The sequence below is a fragment of the Zootoca vivipara genome, chromosome 8, assembly GCF_965207765.1.
Source record: "Zootoca vivipara chromosome 8, rZooViv2.hap1.1, whole genome shotgun sequence".
Classification (NCBI taxonomy): Eukaryota; Metazoa; Chordata; class Lepidosauria; order Squamata; family Lacertidae; genus Zootoca; species Zootoca vivipara.
Window position 1 is genome coordinate 3507009 of NC_142591.1, and position 15230 is coordinate 3522238.

The 15230-nt window shown below is 48.7% G+C and overlaps 1 protein-coding gene across 5 annotated transcripts in view; it reads left to right on the top strand.

The window, feature by feature from the left end:
- The first annotated feature begins 5819 nt into the window (after positions 1-5819).
- Positions 5820-15230, top strand: part of CXXC5 (CXXC finger protein 5) — a 75969-nt gene continuing 66558 nt past the window's right edge. Inside the window, exon 1 of one of the 5 annotated variants that reach the window (XM_035103422.3) lies at positions 5820-6719. The gene's annotated coding sequence lies outside the window, so the exon portion shown is untranslated. Of the gene's footprint in view, positions 6720-6960; positions 7234-15230 lie in introns of those variants that run through there. The other 4 variants (XM_088674993.1, XM_060278141.2, XM_060278139.2 and 1 more) reach the window with 4 other exon arrangements.

A 15230-nucleotide genomic window follows, 5' to 3' on the forward strand; every position in this document is an offset into this window, starting at 1 on the left:
CAGGAAAATAAAGGTGAGAAGGAAAGAATATTGATGGAGTGTAATTGCGGAGACCTTTTAAGTGGCCAAGCATCTCACAGAAACGGCAGGCATACTTCCAGGTGCAGGGACTCCTTCCTTTTTAAAAGTTGCAAAGGATCCTCATCTGCACCTGCTTATTGGGGAGCGTGAATCCTGCCAAATTTCAGGTGGATAACTGCAGTAAGCTCCCACAAGTGTAGCTGATACAGTGGGCAATAAAAAGAGAGAGGAAATAATCACTTAATTTTCTCTTTGGAGGGGCAATTGGTCTCTAAAATGCAATACATGAGAGATACCCTTGGGTAAGAAACCTGCCAAATAGCAGACAAGAGTGCCCAGGAGCTTTTGTACTATGTATCTTTAAAGCTCTTTCATTACTCCTAAATTCATCATATTGGTAAATGGTCACAGGTCTAGATATTTCTATTTTTTCAAACGGAACTAGACAAGGGTGTCCCCACAAGCTGGAAACGTCTAATTAACTGTTAATGTTGTAAGGGGCCACTGCTGAATGAGACTTGCTTCTGGAGGAAACATTAGAGAAGAATCTTGGTTGCAGGGAAGGGCGTCACTGAATAGGATACCTGAAGGAGCGTCTCCACCCCCATCGTCCAGCCCGGACGCCTGAGGTCCAGCTCCGAGGGCCTTCTGGCGGTTCCCTCACTGCGAGAAGCGAGGCTACAGGGAACCAGGCAGAGGGTCTTCTCGGTAGTGGCGCCTGCCCTGTGGAACGCCCTCCCATCAGGTGTCAAAGAAATATAAGCAACTATCTGACGTTTAGAAGACATCTGAAGGCAGCCCTGTTTAGGGAAATGTATTTTCAGTCTTTTGTTGGAAGCCGCCCAGAGTGGCTGGGGAAACCAGATGGGGTGGGATATAAATAATACAGTGGAACCTCGGTTTATGAACACCTCGGTTTACGAATTTTCGGTTTACGTACGCCGCGGACCCATCTGGAACGGATTAATTCACTTTCCATTACTTTCAATGGGAAAGTTCGCTTCAGTTTATGAACGCTTCAGTTTATGAACAGACTTCCGGAACCAATTACACCCATGCCTCGGGTTAAGTACGCTTCAGGTTGAGTACTCCGCGGACCCGTCTGGAACGGATTTACAGTGGTGCCTCGCTAGACGAAATTAATTCGTTCCACGGGTCTTTTCTTATAGCGAAAAAATTCGTCTAGCGAATCCCATAGGAATGCATTAGGGTTTTTTTGAATCTTTTTTTGCCCATAGGAACGCATTAATTGAATTTCAATGCATTCCTATGGGAAACCGCGATTCGCTAGACGAATTTTTCGTAAAACGCATTCGTCTAGCGAGGCAAGCTCCGCTCGAAAAATCCTTTTGTTAAGCGGAAATTTTGTTAAGCAGGGCACCACTGTATCCACTTTCCATTACTTTCAATGGAAAAGTTCGCTTCAGTTTATGAACGCTTCAGTTTATGAACAGACTTCCGGAACCAATTGTGTTCATAAACTTAGGTACCACTGTAATTTGTTGTTGTTGTTGTTGTTGTTGTTGTTGTTGTTGTTGTTGTTGTTGTTTGTTGTTGTTGTTGTATGGTGTTATGTCAAGCGTTGTGTGGAATCTCCTTTTTAATACCGCTTCTAGCTAATAAAGAAAACCCAAATCTCAGCAGTGCTAAAGCCTGCTCTGGTGTAGAAGTAGCCCCTTTAAGATGAAGGCGATGAACTAATGGGCAACAAGAATGTCTTGGGTCCAGGGGCAGCATGTCCTGTTTCGCTGCTTGAGGCAACACAAGAAGCGCTCCCCTGCCCTGACCCCTCACCAGCGCCACCAGACCTGTCGTCCGCACCACTCTCCCTGCCACATCCACCACTGGAAGAGAAGCAACTCCAGCATCAAAACTGGGGAGATTTTGCCCAGAATTGGTGCCGATGCCAGCCCTGCTTCTCGGTCACTGGTGGAGAAGCAAGCAGGGTGCCTGCGGGGGTACAGTATGGGGAGCTTCCACTGCCTAGTCGCAGTGATGGCGAACCTATGACACACGTGTCAGACGTGACATGCAGAGCCCTCACTGCTGGCACGTGCCCCATCGGCCCATTTGCACTGCTGTTGTTGTCCCCCCCCCCAATTTGTTCTCCCGCTCCTCCTACAGCATGCCTCTGCTAGAGCTTGTCTCTGCTGTTAAAACCTGGATCCTTTTTTGCTGTTGTTGTTGCTGGTAGCCAGAGATTTTTTTAAAAAAACCCGTTCTGTGCTGGTTTTTTTGGCGCCTTGGCAGACTATGTCAGTGCTGTGTGTTAGTTCCAGCGAAGGTATTATTCGTCATTTATTTCTGTTCTCTCTCCCCCCCCCCAAAGCGCAGCAGCTTTGGGGCATCCCCCCCAAAAGCAAAGCAACTTTTACACCCCCCCCAAAATACCCTCCCAAACTTTGGTCAGCAGCTCCCTCCAAAAAGCTCAACAACTCTGGGCACCTTGTGATAAATACGGGTTTTTTGGTTTGGTTTGGTTAAATAATTAGTTTTTGGTTTATTGAATACAGTTATATATTACAATCATACATTTTTGTTATTTAAACTATAAATATTGCGAAATTATGGTTTTTTTCTCGAAGTGACACACCAGCCGAGTTATGCTCGGTTTTTTGGCGAATTTTGACACACCACGCTCAAAAGGTTGCCCATCATTGGCCTAGTGGCTGGGCTGGCCCTGCTTTGCTCTGAGAAAGGCACCTGAAAAAGATGGATGTGAATTCCTTTAAACTAATCATATTGAAACGGCACAGGGCCCAAGACTATACAAACATTCAATAAAATCGCCACATAAATTACCACAACAAGGATATTCAAAATATTAAATATTTTATATTTTATCCTTTGGGGCAGTAGAATGTAAATAACCAAATGAATAAATACAGGTGAAACTCGGAAAATCAGAATATCGTCGAAAAGTGCATTTATTTCAGTAATGCAACTTAAAAGGTGAAACCAATATAGGAGATAGATGCATGACATGCAAAGCAAGATATGTCAAGCCTTTATTTGTTGTCATTGTAATTATTTGTCTTTAGGCGGGTCAATTATAAATGGAATGTAATTAATGAAATTTAATAGCAATGTTTATTTTTGTATTATTGTAATTATTTGTTTTATTTCTGTGGAATTTCCAAAAGAAAGCATTTGTAAAAAATAAAATAAAAAAATAAGTTGCATTACTGAAATAAATGCACTTTTTGACAATATTCTAATTTTCTGAGTTTCACCTGTAAAGAAATAAAATCTCTGCAGTTCTCAGTAATGTTAGATATCTGAATTAAAAACCAACAGCTTCACATTGAAGTTCTTATCTTCACTTTGTTTTGTCAGTTACTTCTGAAATGACTTCCATTGCCAGCTTTTATTGACACAGGTAAAGGTAAAGGTAAAGGGACCCCTGACCATTAGGTCCAGTCGTGACCGACTCTGGGATTGCGCGCTCATCTCGCATTATTGGCTGAGGGAGCCGGCGTATAGCTTCCAGGTCATGTGGCCAGCATGACAAAGCCACTTCTGGCAAACCAGAGCAGCACATGGAAACGCCGTTTACCTTCCCGCTGTAGCGGTTCCTATTTATCTACTTGCATTTTGATGTGCTTTCGAACTGCTAGGTTGGCAGGAGCTGGGACCAAGCAACGGGAGCTCACCCCGTTGCGGGGATTTGAACCACCGACCTTCTGATCAGCAAGCCCTAGGCTCAGTGGTTTAACCACAGCGCCACCTGGGTCTTTAGGTTTATTCCAGAAAACGAAACCTAGAACCTAGTTCAGACATGGGTATCAAGTCGACCCAACATGTTCATCAGCAATTTCCATCTTTTCCTTCAACAGATTTTTTCTTCTTCTTTACACATGTCATCTAATGGGCTGTATCTGCCTTCCAGTTTTTCATGCACATTTTGTATTAGATTTTATCAGTTCTTTTTTCTGGGGAGAACCAGGGGTACATATACCCCTAAACTTTTTGTGAATCTTTGTACTTTTGTCCATTTACTGTATTTATTTTTCCTGATTTGAACTATAAAATGGTGAATTTCTTGAGTCAAAATGAGAGTATCCCTAATTTTTTTATTTTTAGAAAAAAAGCACTGGATTTTATATCTTTTTAGCTTTTAAAATTCATTCCAGGCTTATTTATGATTGGCTTGCTAGGATTTATGCTTCTCATTTGGCTAAGACTTTCTGCCATGGGGAATGTGTGTGTGTGTGTGTGTGTGTGTGTGTGTGTGTGTGTGTGTGTGTGTGTTTTATCTATATATCCTACATGGACTCATGAAAGAGTTCACATCTGACCATGAGCTCCTCTCACTGCCTCCTACAGAAGACATTCTGTTGCTCCCATAAGAGACAACTCCGAGAGGGAGAAGCTCATATGTCCTGAAAAGAATTTCACCCAGTTGTTTTTTTTTACCCAAGTCAATAACTTCTGGCACCAGGAATTATCGACTGGCCTCACGTTTGCTTGGAGGAGGTCATATGACCTTTTGACCCTAAAACTAGAGAGGACGGAGACTAAAATGCAAACAGCACTGAAGGATCGTGAGTCGAAACACTAGAACTCAGAATCACCCAATGAATTTACCTACGGTCCTGGAAGGGTCAGAACAGAGAAGAGAAAGCGCTTTGCACAACGTTAGCTTATGCAAGCCCCTTTTTAAAGGACTTTTAGAGACTTTTGAAATATTAAGGACTTTGTAGGTGCTTTTAAAATAAGAACACGAAAGTTCATACCAATGACAAACTTACTTAGTTGGTCTCTAAGGTGTTACTAGAAGGAATTTTTATATTTTGTTTCGACTACCTAACTCGGGCTTTTTTTTTTTTTGCGTGACTGTCACTCTGTGCCTCAGCTAGAGCTTAGCAGTGTCTTCCAGGCATCTGTCACCCTGGGCACAATGCTCGGACTGGATCCTGCCGTTGCCCACTCTCCTCCCCGCACAAACACAGGCGCGCTCAAAGCCTGTGGGCAAGTACTGAAGAGCCGGCTAGACCGGAAGGATTCCGCTCTCTGCTTTTAGTCCCTCTGAGAGCCCCCCCCCACACGCTCCACGCTCCGTGGGAGGAGCTGCGCTCTTGGCCGCTTCCCGTGCACCCAGCGCAGGAGGAAGGACAGGGCGCAACTCTTCGCAGTGGAGGAAAGAGAAAATGGAGGCCCCTCTCCAATAGCTCGACGCATCGGTTTCCTCTTGGGTCTTGGAATCGAGAAAGATCAGGGTAGATTCAGGGATCTGACCTTGCCGATCTCATGGCAGCCGAGGGGAGTCCCCGGTGGCTTTAATCTCTAGATTCTTGTGCCACATCTTATCGAGGCGGTTTTTTTTAACGAGCTAAACCTGTGCGAGTGTGTGTAATAAATACAGTAGCCTATTAAAGATCACCCTTCAGTTATCAAAAGTTACTTTCCTCTTAGCATGCACCAGTGCCAATGGTTACGGCGCACACTTGCGCTGCATTTTGGGCGGGGGTTGTTGACAGCGCCCTGTCCTGTTCGTAGCCGAAGTCCAGTTTTTCAGCAAGAAGTTGCACGCCCGCCGCAGGCTGCGTTTACACGTTTATCTAAGTACAGTATCAAGAAACGGGTATGTTTGGAGGCGCGGCGCAGGCTCAGATCGCTCCTGCAACTAGCATCGCTTCAAAGTTTTGCATCCTACTTTGGCTTGTTTGTGTGTGTGTTTGTGTGTGTGTGCGCGCGCGCGCGTATTTCTGTGTGTGTGCATATGTGTGTGCATGTGCTTAAAGGGGAAGCCACTGCAATAGACAACATGATTGTTGGAATGCCCTCCGAGCGCCGGAGGGGTGGAGAGAGGAGCCACAAAGGAAGCCGGCGAAGAGTGCGCGCGGCCAAAAGGCGAACTGGTGAGAAGGGGGCAGGATTGGGCTGGACCTGGCGGCGCTGCTACAGCGGCTCGTACGCGTTGAGCAGAGGCAGTGGGGGAGACCCATGGGCCGAGGCAAGCGACTCCCGCGGAATTAACCTCGGTTTGTGGCTTCGGGGAGGCAGAGGGAAGCCCACCATGGAAGCCCCAGAGACCAGGCCAGCAAGAGCGCGACCTGTAGGAAAAGCGGAGGACGACGACGACAAGCAGCAAAACGGACAGCTACCAGGGCGCTGCGCCTGAACTCCGGTCCGGGTTTTGCCTCCAGCCCCGGAAAGCGGCGATAGCGGCAGCAGCGGCAGCAAGAGCAAGAGCAAGCGGCCGCCCTTTGCAATGTGGTCCGCCCGCGTCGGTGCTCGCCGAGCGAGGCTGTAGAGGAGGTGGGTTGGCCGAGAAGCGGCTCTTGGCGAGGGCTCCAGCCGAGAACGAGCGGGCGAACGTGCGAGGGCTGCCTCCGCCCACGGCCGCCAGCCTTTCCCAACTTGCCCGCAATCCCGACTTGGCCAGCCCCGACCTGCTCTCCCCTTGCATGCCGGCCACCCTCTGCATCGGGCTGGGCAGCCCCCCCGGCTGAGGTGCGAGGCGGCGAGTCGGACGCAGCTGGGCCGGGCGACCTCGGGGGCAGGTGCTAAGAAGACCGAAGACCTCGCCGGGGCGGCGCGCGCTCCGGATCGGGACCTGTAATCCGGAGGGCGGCAGCGCGCGCGCAACGCGCACACCCGGACTGCCCGGAGCGGCTGCTGCTGCTGCTGCTCCGCTTCCTCCTTTTTCCTCGCTCCCGCTGCTCCTGTTTTGGCTCCGGATCTCTCGGCTTAGGGTAGGTGCAAGAGTCCAGGGCGGGGGGGGGAAGGCCCCCTCCTCCTCTGTTTGGCTGCATCCGCGAATGCGGGGCGGAGGCAGGAAAGTACCGCGGAAAAGTTTGCGGCGGGGAAATGATCGCCTTTTCCCGCGGGGGCTGCCGGCGGAGCGGCGCAGGTCCTCTGGCCCCCGTCCACCTTCTCCGTCGCCTCCCTCCGTCCCCTCCCTCTCTCCCTGCCTGCCTTCCGGGGAGGTGTTGCCGCCGCCGCCGCGGCTCCTGCAGCAGCAGCCACGCCGGTCTCAGATCAGTGGCTCCAGACAAAAAGCGAACGGGGATTTCGGGTGGGGGCCGCGCGCGGTTCTCAGCAGCGCCGGCGGCACAGGAGGTGTGTCCCCCCCCCGCCGTCGAAGCAGGCGGGCTCCCCCCCCCGCGAAGTCGGGTCTCTCCCACCCCCCACGCCCAAACCAATCCGGGGCAGAGACCTGAGCGTCTTTCCGGACGAGGCCGCTGGATGTGGGCTCTTTCGTATCCCGTAAGTGGCGCCCCCTCGGCCGCTCTTCGGGGTGCTGGGTGCTCTTTCGGGGGGTGCGGGGAGCGCGCGCTGCGGAGCAAAGTTTTGTTGGCAAGCTTCAATCTCCTCCCCCCTCCCCGTCTCTCCGCATCCTTATCTTGAGGTGGACAGATGCCAGGTTCTGGGGCGCAGGATTTATTGCACGCTCGCCTTCCCTCCCCGCCTCTCCGGTCACTGCGCTGGAGAGCGGGAGCCCCCCCTCCCGCCCCCCGGGCCGCCTAATCGGTGCTTCGTTTCCCAGGTTACAGCCGCGGTGTCTGCAGCCAGCCAGGCGTTGGAGGCGGCGGCTGGGTCTGGCTGACCCTCCACGTCGCGCCGGCTCTCGCTCGGCGGGGCGGGGGGCGGATTAGAGCGGCGCCCGGCCCGCCAGGAGCGCCACTGCAGGGGCTGTCAGCCGCCTCGGCGCTGCCTTTCCCCGCGAGGGGCCGCCGAACCGGGACTGTCCGTCGGGACGGGTAGGGGGGGGAGATGCCGGGATTGCTGTCCCCGCCACTGATCTTAACCGAAGAACGTGGAGGCCGGGGGAAAGGAAAGGAAACCCCCTTCCTTTTCTAGTTGTTTTTTTTAATGGGAAAGGGATGCATTTCAGCTTTACCCCATGGGTCTGGACTGCTTAGGGGGCTGCAAACCAGAGGAGCTCGCGACCCCCAGCGCTTCCCTGCACTTTGAGACTATTTTGCAAACTAGCAGAACCGCTTGCGTCGGTTCTACTGCTTGCCTGTTGCCTTTCGCCCATGTGGCGGCGGCACTTCCCCCCTTTCCAGTTTGGTAGTTAGCCGTCGGTTTCCAGACTTTCTGGTAGTATGCCATTCCACAGAGTTGTGTGTGTGTGTGTGTTTGTGTGTACTGGTGCCTGCGAGGGAGCCCTATGGGGCAAGCCATGCCTTTCTGGCAAAGTGGCTTTCTCCTCCTCCTCCTCCAGGGTCAGCCCTTTCCCAGTGCCTGATGGGAGGGGCACCCCCTGCCTGGGAGCCTCATCTGACACCCCTCCCCCCCAGTCCTCTGAAGCTGCCTTCTCTGGAGACTGCTTCCAAGATGGCATGAGACACACAGGAGACACAGAAATCTGTGTCACTGCAGGCCCAAGGGCAACTTGGCGCTTCCCCTCAACCAGCGCAAAGAGTCTGAAGTGAGTGAAGTTGGGGATATGGAGAGCACTTTTGCAACCCCTAAACTGACCCCCTGTTCACCTCCCAAGTCAGGGCCTTCTTGATGGGGGGAGGGGGTCTTAAACCCATTTTACCTGTGGTTTCATGAAATGGGATTTGGTTGTTTTGTGTTCCACTGCTTATTATTGTGATGGATGGCAAATGCCAAATATGTGCCCAATGTATACTACATCCTCCTATGGATGGACACTGCATTGGCAATCCAGAACCACTGAGCATCTTAAACGTAACCACACTGCTATTTAGAAGGCAGGAAGTAATAGTAGGCAGTCATGATTTGAGTAGGACAAATACTGTACACGAGCAAAGTGCCCCTTCATAACACGGACAGAGCCCTGCGGGATCCGGCCTGTGGCCCATCTAGTCTAGCATCCTCTTCTCACAGTGGCCAACAAGATGCCCATGGGAGGCCATGAGCAGAACCTGAATGCAGCTATGGTCTCCCCCCCCCCCTGGCAATTCCCAGCAGCCGGTGCTCAGAGACATACTGCCTCCAACCATAATGACTGAGAGCCATTGATAGCCTTAGCCTCCGGATTTGTCTAATCCTCTTTTCAAAGCCCTCAAAATCATTAGCCACCACTACAGCATGTGGTGGTTGGCTTTGGGGTGGGAACTTGGTGAGTGGGGAAAGTGCAGTAGTAGATCTCTACAGACTGTGCACACGGATACTTTTAGCAACCAATGAGAACCAGTAGGCCCTCTGGTGTCGGCAGTAGAGGACATGCTTTGACCTCATCGCTAGCGTCCCCCAGTGCAGCATCTTACATTCTCCCATAGAATCGAATGGCTTTATCCACTCTTAGGAGAGTAAAGGGAACAATATTAAGGTGATCTCAACCTTTGGGAATCCATATTCATCTGCATTCACTCTTGTTTCTTTATCACTTGGTGCGATGGAATTTTTTGGGACAGACAATATGCCATCTTCAATCCTTGCCAGACATAGTAGTTTATCCAGTCACAGTCCCTTTAAGACTGGCCTTGGAGATTACTTTCCCACTCTTTCTGGTTTATTTGGCTTCTTAATACATTTTCCCTTTGCTCAGGTGATCAGTTCTTTAAAGTGTGGCTCCTACTATGGCCCATAACTACCAACAAAATTGTATAGAAAGAGAGATTGTGATCAGAAGTCCAATGTGCTCAAGGCTCTGCTTGCTCAGACCACTCCTGATATCTTTTTGCAAGTGATGGTTGGAGTTCCTGGGATTCAGCCTAGTTGTGGGAGCAAAGAACTGTAAGATTCAGAATGTTTGGGAACCAGCTGTCAGTGATCCATTGTCAGCAATGGATTCAAACTACAAGAAAGAAGATTCCACCTAAACATTAGGAAGAACTTCCTGACAGTAAGAGCTGTTCGGCAGTGGAAATTGCTGCCAAGAAGTGTGGTGGAGTCTCCTTCTTTGGAGGTCTTTAAGCAGAGGCTTGACAGACATATGTCAAGAATGCTTTGATGGTGTTTCCTGCTTGGCAGGGGGTTGGACTGGATGGCCCTTGTGGTCTCTTCCAACTCTATGATTCTATGATGGAGGGTCTGGGCTCTCCTCCACCAAAGTGAATCTTAGACACCTGTTGCTAAGTAAAGGCTATTATGATCAGATTTCTTTAAGGCGTTGTTCCTGCTCAGTCTTGTGGCATCAGGAGGAAGTCTGAAATGACCTGCTGCTGCTGCTGCAGCCTGGCCTTTAACAGGCATGAGATGAATTCTCTAGGCTTCTTGGTCTCAGTCAAGGTGACATTGCCACGACTCAGTGGCTGCCCTTTTAAACAAAGTAGGATAGCATGATATCATTTGTCTGGCTGGCCTGCGGAGATCTAAGCTTGCCAGCTCTCGGGAGCTGTGGTGTCTTCTGCTGTAGTCTATGGAATCTAGTAGTTCTGAAATGATAATGTCAGAGATTTTAGGTAAGAGATCTGAGGGACACCGGTGTTCTGGCCGTTTCAGAGGTTTTGATAGACAAGCGTGATACTTGGTGGAGCAAAAAAGTAAATCCAGATGGACTTGCTTGCAGACAGGTGCCATAGCCCTGGTAACTGCATTACCGTTTTGGGGCAGTCCACATACCTGGCCTGCCTTCCTACAGTGGTTGTGATGATGACGTCCCAGCAGAAACAATGACTTCACTTTTTGGGAGGTACCTCTGGTAACAGGATGCTGTGATGAAGCGGTAACACAGGGCGCTGCCAATTGCACGAGTCCTAGGAAGTGCAGGTGGGGGTGGCTCAGGATACTTGATTTTGCCATATGCAACATAAGTAAGAAATGGATAGAATTTTCATGACTTGGGTCAACTTTATATTATTTTTAAAATAGAAAATGTGTACACAGTATATTAGTTATGAAAGTTGTATGTGTGAATAAGTTATGGTATTTCCCTTCAACATATATTTATGCCAAGGTATGCTTGCTTGCATGTGCACACACAAAATATCCTTCCCCACTACAAAGTTATGCATCTCTCAGTTAACTACAAATATGGAAGGAGAGCAGTTAGCTGCTGTTTCCTCAGTTTGCTTCTGCTTGAATACTTTTTGCTCCCAGAAACCTGCCTCATGGATGGTTTTGGGAGCAAAATATGGCTGAAAGTAATTGTGTAAAGCCTGTCTTAGTCACCGAAGCCAAGAAAATTAGAGCCGAAAGGGCAATTCCTGCTGTTTTTTCCTTTTGTGCTTCGAGAAGTCTTCAAACACTAGACACGATTTTTTAAATTTTTGCTTTGAAATATCAAGACCCTACCAAACATGAAAGGGAATCACAAGAAATCATCTGCACCTGTTTTTTGAATGGCGAACAACCTTCATCAGGACCACAGAAAGCAATCTCCCAGGAACCTTGCTTTTCCCAGTCTTAATGTGAGAACACTGCTGTTAGAGGAAATAATTCGCTGCATAAAAATATAAATATGGGCCACATGTAGCCTCTTACCCTTCACTACAAGTACTTTTTAAAGGGATATTTATTAAACAAGAATAATCAATAATAAAAAAAAGACTGCTGGTGTTCCATGAAAATTAAGAAACGTGAACAAAATCTGATCTCATGGGACATCGAATTTCTCTAGGATTAAATAAGATCTCATGACAATTTCAAGGGAACGATGCCCACTTACCCCATACTTGATGTCATAAGTCAGGGGTGGCCAACTCCGAAGAGACTGCAATCTACTCACAGAGTTAAAAAATGGCAGTGATCTACCCCCTCTTGGGGGGTTCAGGTCAAAGTTGTTGAGTTTTTTTAGGAAGGAGGAAGACCCATTTTTAGGGGTTCAGGTCAGAGTTGTTGAGCTTTTCTGAGGCGGGAGGAAAGCCCTGCTTTTGGGGGGGTGAATGGCTAAAATGTTGAGCATTTTTTAGGGGAGCCAAAGTTGTTGAGCTTCTTTGAGGGGAGCCAGTGATCTACCAGGGATCTACCACAGACGTCCAGTGATCTACCGGTAGATCACGATCTACCTGTTGGACGTTCCTGCCATAAGTGATATTCAGTGTGGGGTAGGCAGAGACGTGGCTGTCAGTGCACAGTCCTGAGCCTTAAAGTGTGTTTCTTCTTGTGCACTGGGCTACGGAAAGGAGGTTTTGGCCCTACTTCCCACCAGCTGAATGCGTGGGAGAGCCACAGCCTGCCATTTTGCTCAGGGTTTTCCAAGTGCCCGATAGCTGGCTGTTGTGTGGGAACCCACCTGTCAATCCTGTGGTGTCATGATGATGTGTGATTGACAGGTGGCTCTGTGGGTTAAACCACAGAGCCTAGGGCTTGCTGATCAGAAGGTCAGCGGTTCGAATCCCTGTGGCGGGGTGAGCTCCCGTTGCTCGGTCCCAGCTCCTGCCAACCTAGCAGTTTGAAAGCACATCAAAATGCAAGTAGATAAATAGGAACCGCTATAGCGGGAAGGTAAACGGCGTTTCCGTGTGCTGCTCTGGTTCGCCAGAAGTGGCTTTGTCATGCTGGCCACATGATCTGGAAACTATACGCCGGCTCCCTCGGCCAATAATGCGAGATGAGCGCGCAACCCCAGAGTCGGTCACGACTGGACCTAATGGTCAGGGGTCCCTTTACCTTTACCTTACCTGTCCTACACTCAGAGTTGGCTCAGAGTTGGTGGTACCAGATAAGGATCTGGCCTGTGGAGCCAAAAGGTTTTCTCACCTCTATTCTAGGAAGATTGATAGCTTAACCCAGTGGTCTATTATTCTGCGGGAAACCTGACTATTATCCTTTTGTCAGGGAAAACTACTGCTGAACTCTACTTACTCTCCATATATTTCAGGTTCTAGGCAATCTGCTTCTTCTGTACATTAAAGTTAGCACTGTACGTTATGAGAAAATGACAGTTCAAAGTACTGGATGAATGAAATCAATGTAGTAAATGGGAAGAATGATTTAAATGTAGCTTCTAGTTATGTGAATGAAAACCACTCTTTGAATGAATGAACTTGTCTGGGAGTGTTGTTGATGTGCTGTAAATGCTGTAAAGCACACATTACAGAATTGAAGTCTCCAAACGAGGATAGGTCAGATGGCGACGTTTTGTTTGCATTGAGCCAAAATACACATTTTATGTTTGCAAATAGTACTGATAGTAAAAAGACCTCCACTATACGGAATATTTTATGTATGTGTTCCCCTTCCACCAATGAATTTAAAAAGAAGACACCCCTGCCCTGGTACTTGGAGATTACTGCTGCTTGGGTGGATTGTCAGTGAGCTGGTTTGGACATTAAGATAAACTATCATGATGGGAATGAGCCACAGCGAACCTCTGTCTGGCTTATGTGGGCACCCCCCTTCCCCCCCTCCAGTGCAGTCATTAGGAGAAGACTGGAAGTGTTTGCTTTTTTTGATTATTATGTGCAGTCTCCTTTACTTCAGAACCCTGAATTGTGGTTAAACTTCAATTATGAGTCATTGAAACAAATGAGCTTCCATAACGAATGGTTTGAAGTTTGCTTGTTTCAAACAAACAAACCATGGTTAAGGTTAACCATGGTTTGTCTAGGTACAGATGAAATGACAAGGTGTGTTTGCCATTAAAATGGAAGCTAAGTCCCTGCTCCCCTCCTCACAGCTACACCAGAGGAGGAGGAGGAGGCGGCGGCGGCGGCGGAGGCACACAAGTATGAGGATCACTGGCTCATTCCCATCATGATAAACCATGGTTTAACACAATGGCTGAACTGCGTTTATATGTACCAGTTGTTTATGAACATAGGAAGTTATGTACAGTACTGGGTCAAACCGTTTGTCTGTCTAATCCAGTGCTTCTCATCTAAGGTAAAGGTAAAGGGACCCCTGACCATTAGGTCCAGTCGTGACCGACTCTGGGGTTGCACGCTCATCTCGCATTATTGGCCGAGGGAGCCAGCGCACAACTTCCAGGTCATGTGGCCAGCATGACAAAGCCGCTTCTGGTAAACCAGAGCAGCACATGGAAACGCCGTTTACCTTCCCGCTGTAGCGGTACCTATTTATCTACTTGCACTTTGATGTGCTTTCGAACTGCTAGGTGGGCAGGAGCTGGGACCGAGCAACGGGAGCTCACCCCGTCGCAGGGATTCGAACCGCCGACCTTCTGATCAGCAAGCCCTAGGCTCAGTGGTTTAGCCCACAGCACCACCTGGGTCCCACTTCTCATCTAACTGGAAGTGATTCCTAAGGCCTTGGGCAAAAGTTTTTCCCCAGGCCTGCTCTCCTCTTCACTGGCCATGTTGTGGGTTCTCCATGCATAGCATGCTCTTTACCATTGAACTATGGCCCCCTCCCTTCATGCTAACATGCGCTGCTAAGGTTGTTGTTGTTGTTTAGTCGTTTAGTCGTGTCCGACTCTTCGTGACCCCATGGACCAGAGCACGCCAGGCACTCCTGTCTTCCACTGCCTCCCGTAGTTTGGTCAAACTCATGTTCGTAGCTTCGAGAACACTGTCCAACCATCTTGTCCTCTGTCGTCCCCTTCTCCTAGTGCCCTCAATCTTTCCCAACATCAGGGTCTTTTCCAAGGATTCTTCTCTTCTCATGAGGTGGCCAAAGTATTGGAGCCTCAGCTTCACGATCTGTCCTTCCAGGGAGCACTCAGGGCTGATTTCCTTAAGAATGGATAGGTTTGATCTTCTAGCAGTCCATGGGACTCTCAAGAGTCTCCTCCAGCACCATAATTCAAAAGCATCAATTCTTCGGCGATCAGCCTTCTTTATGGTCCAGCTCTCACTTCCATACATCACTACTGGGAAAACCATAGCTTTAACTATACGGACCTTTGTCGGCAAGGTGATGTCTCTGCTTTTTAAGATGCTGTCTAGGTTTGTCATTGCTTTTCTCCCAAGAAGCAGGCGTCTTTTAATTTCGTGACTGCTGTCACCATCTGCAGTGATCAAGGAGCCCAAGAAAGTAAAATCTCTCACTGCCTCCATTTCTTCCCCTTCTATTTGCCAGGAGGTGATGGGACCAGTGGCCATGATCTTGGTTTTTTTGATGTTGAGCTTCAGACCATATTTTGCGCTCTCCTCTTTCACCCTCATTAAAAGGTTCTTTAATTCCTCCTCACTTTCTGCCATCAAGGTTGTGTCATCTGCATATCTGAGGTTGTTGATATTTCTTCCGGCAATCTTAATTCCTGCTTGGGATTCATCTAGTCCAGCCTTTCGCATGATGAATTCTGCATATAAGTTAAATAAGCAGGGAGACAATATACAACCTTGTCGTACTCCTTTCCCAATTTTGAACCAATCCGTTGTTCCATATCCAGTTCTAACTGTAGCTTCTTGTCCCACATAGAGATTTCTCAGGAGACAGATGAG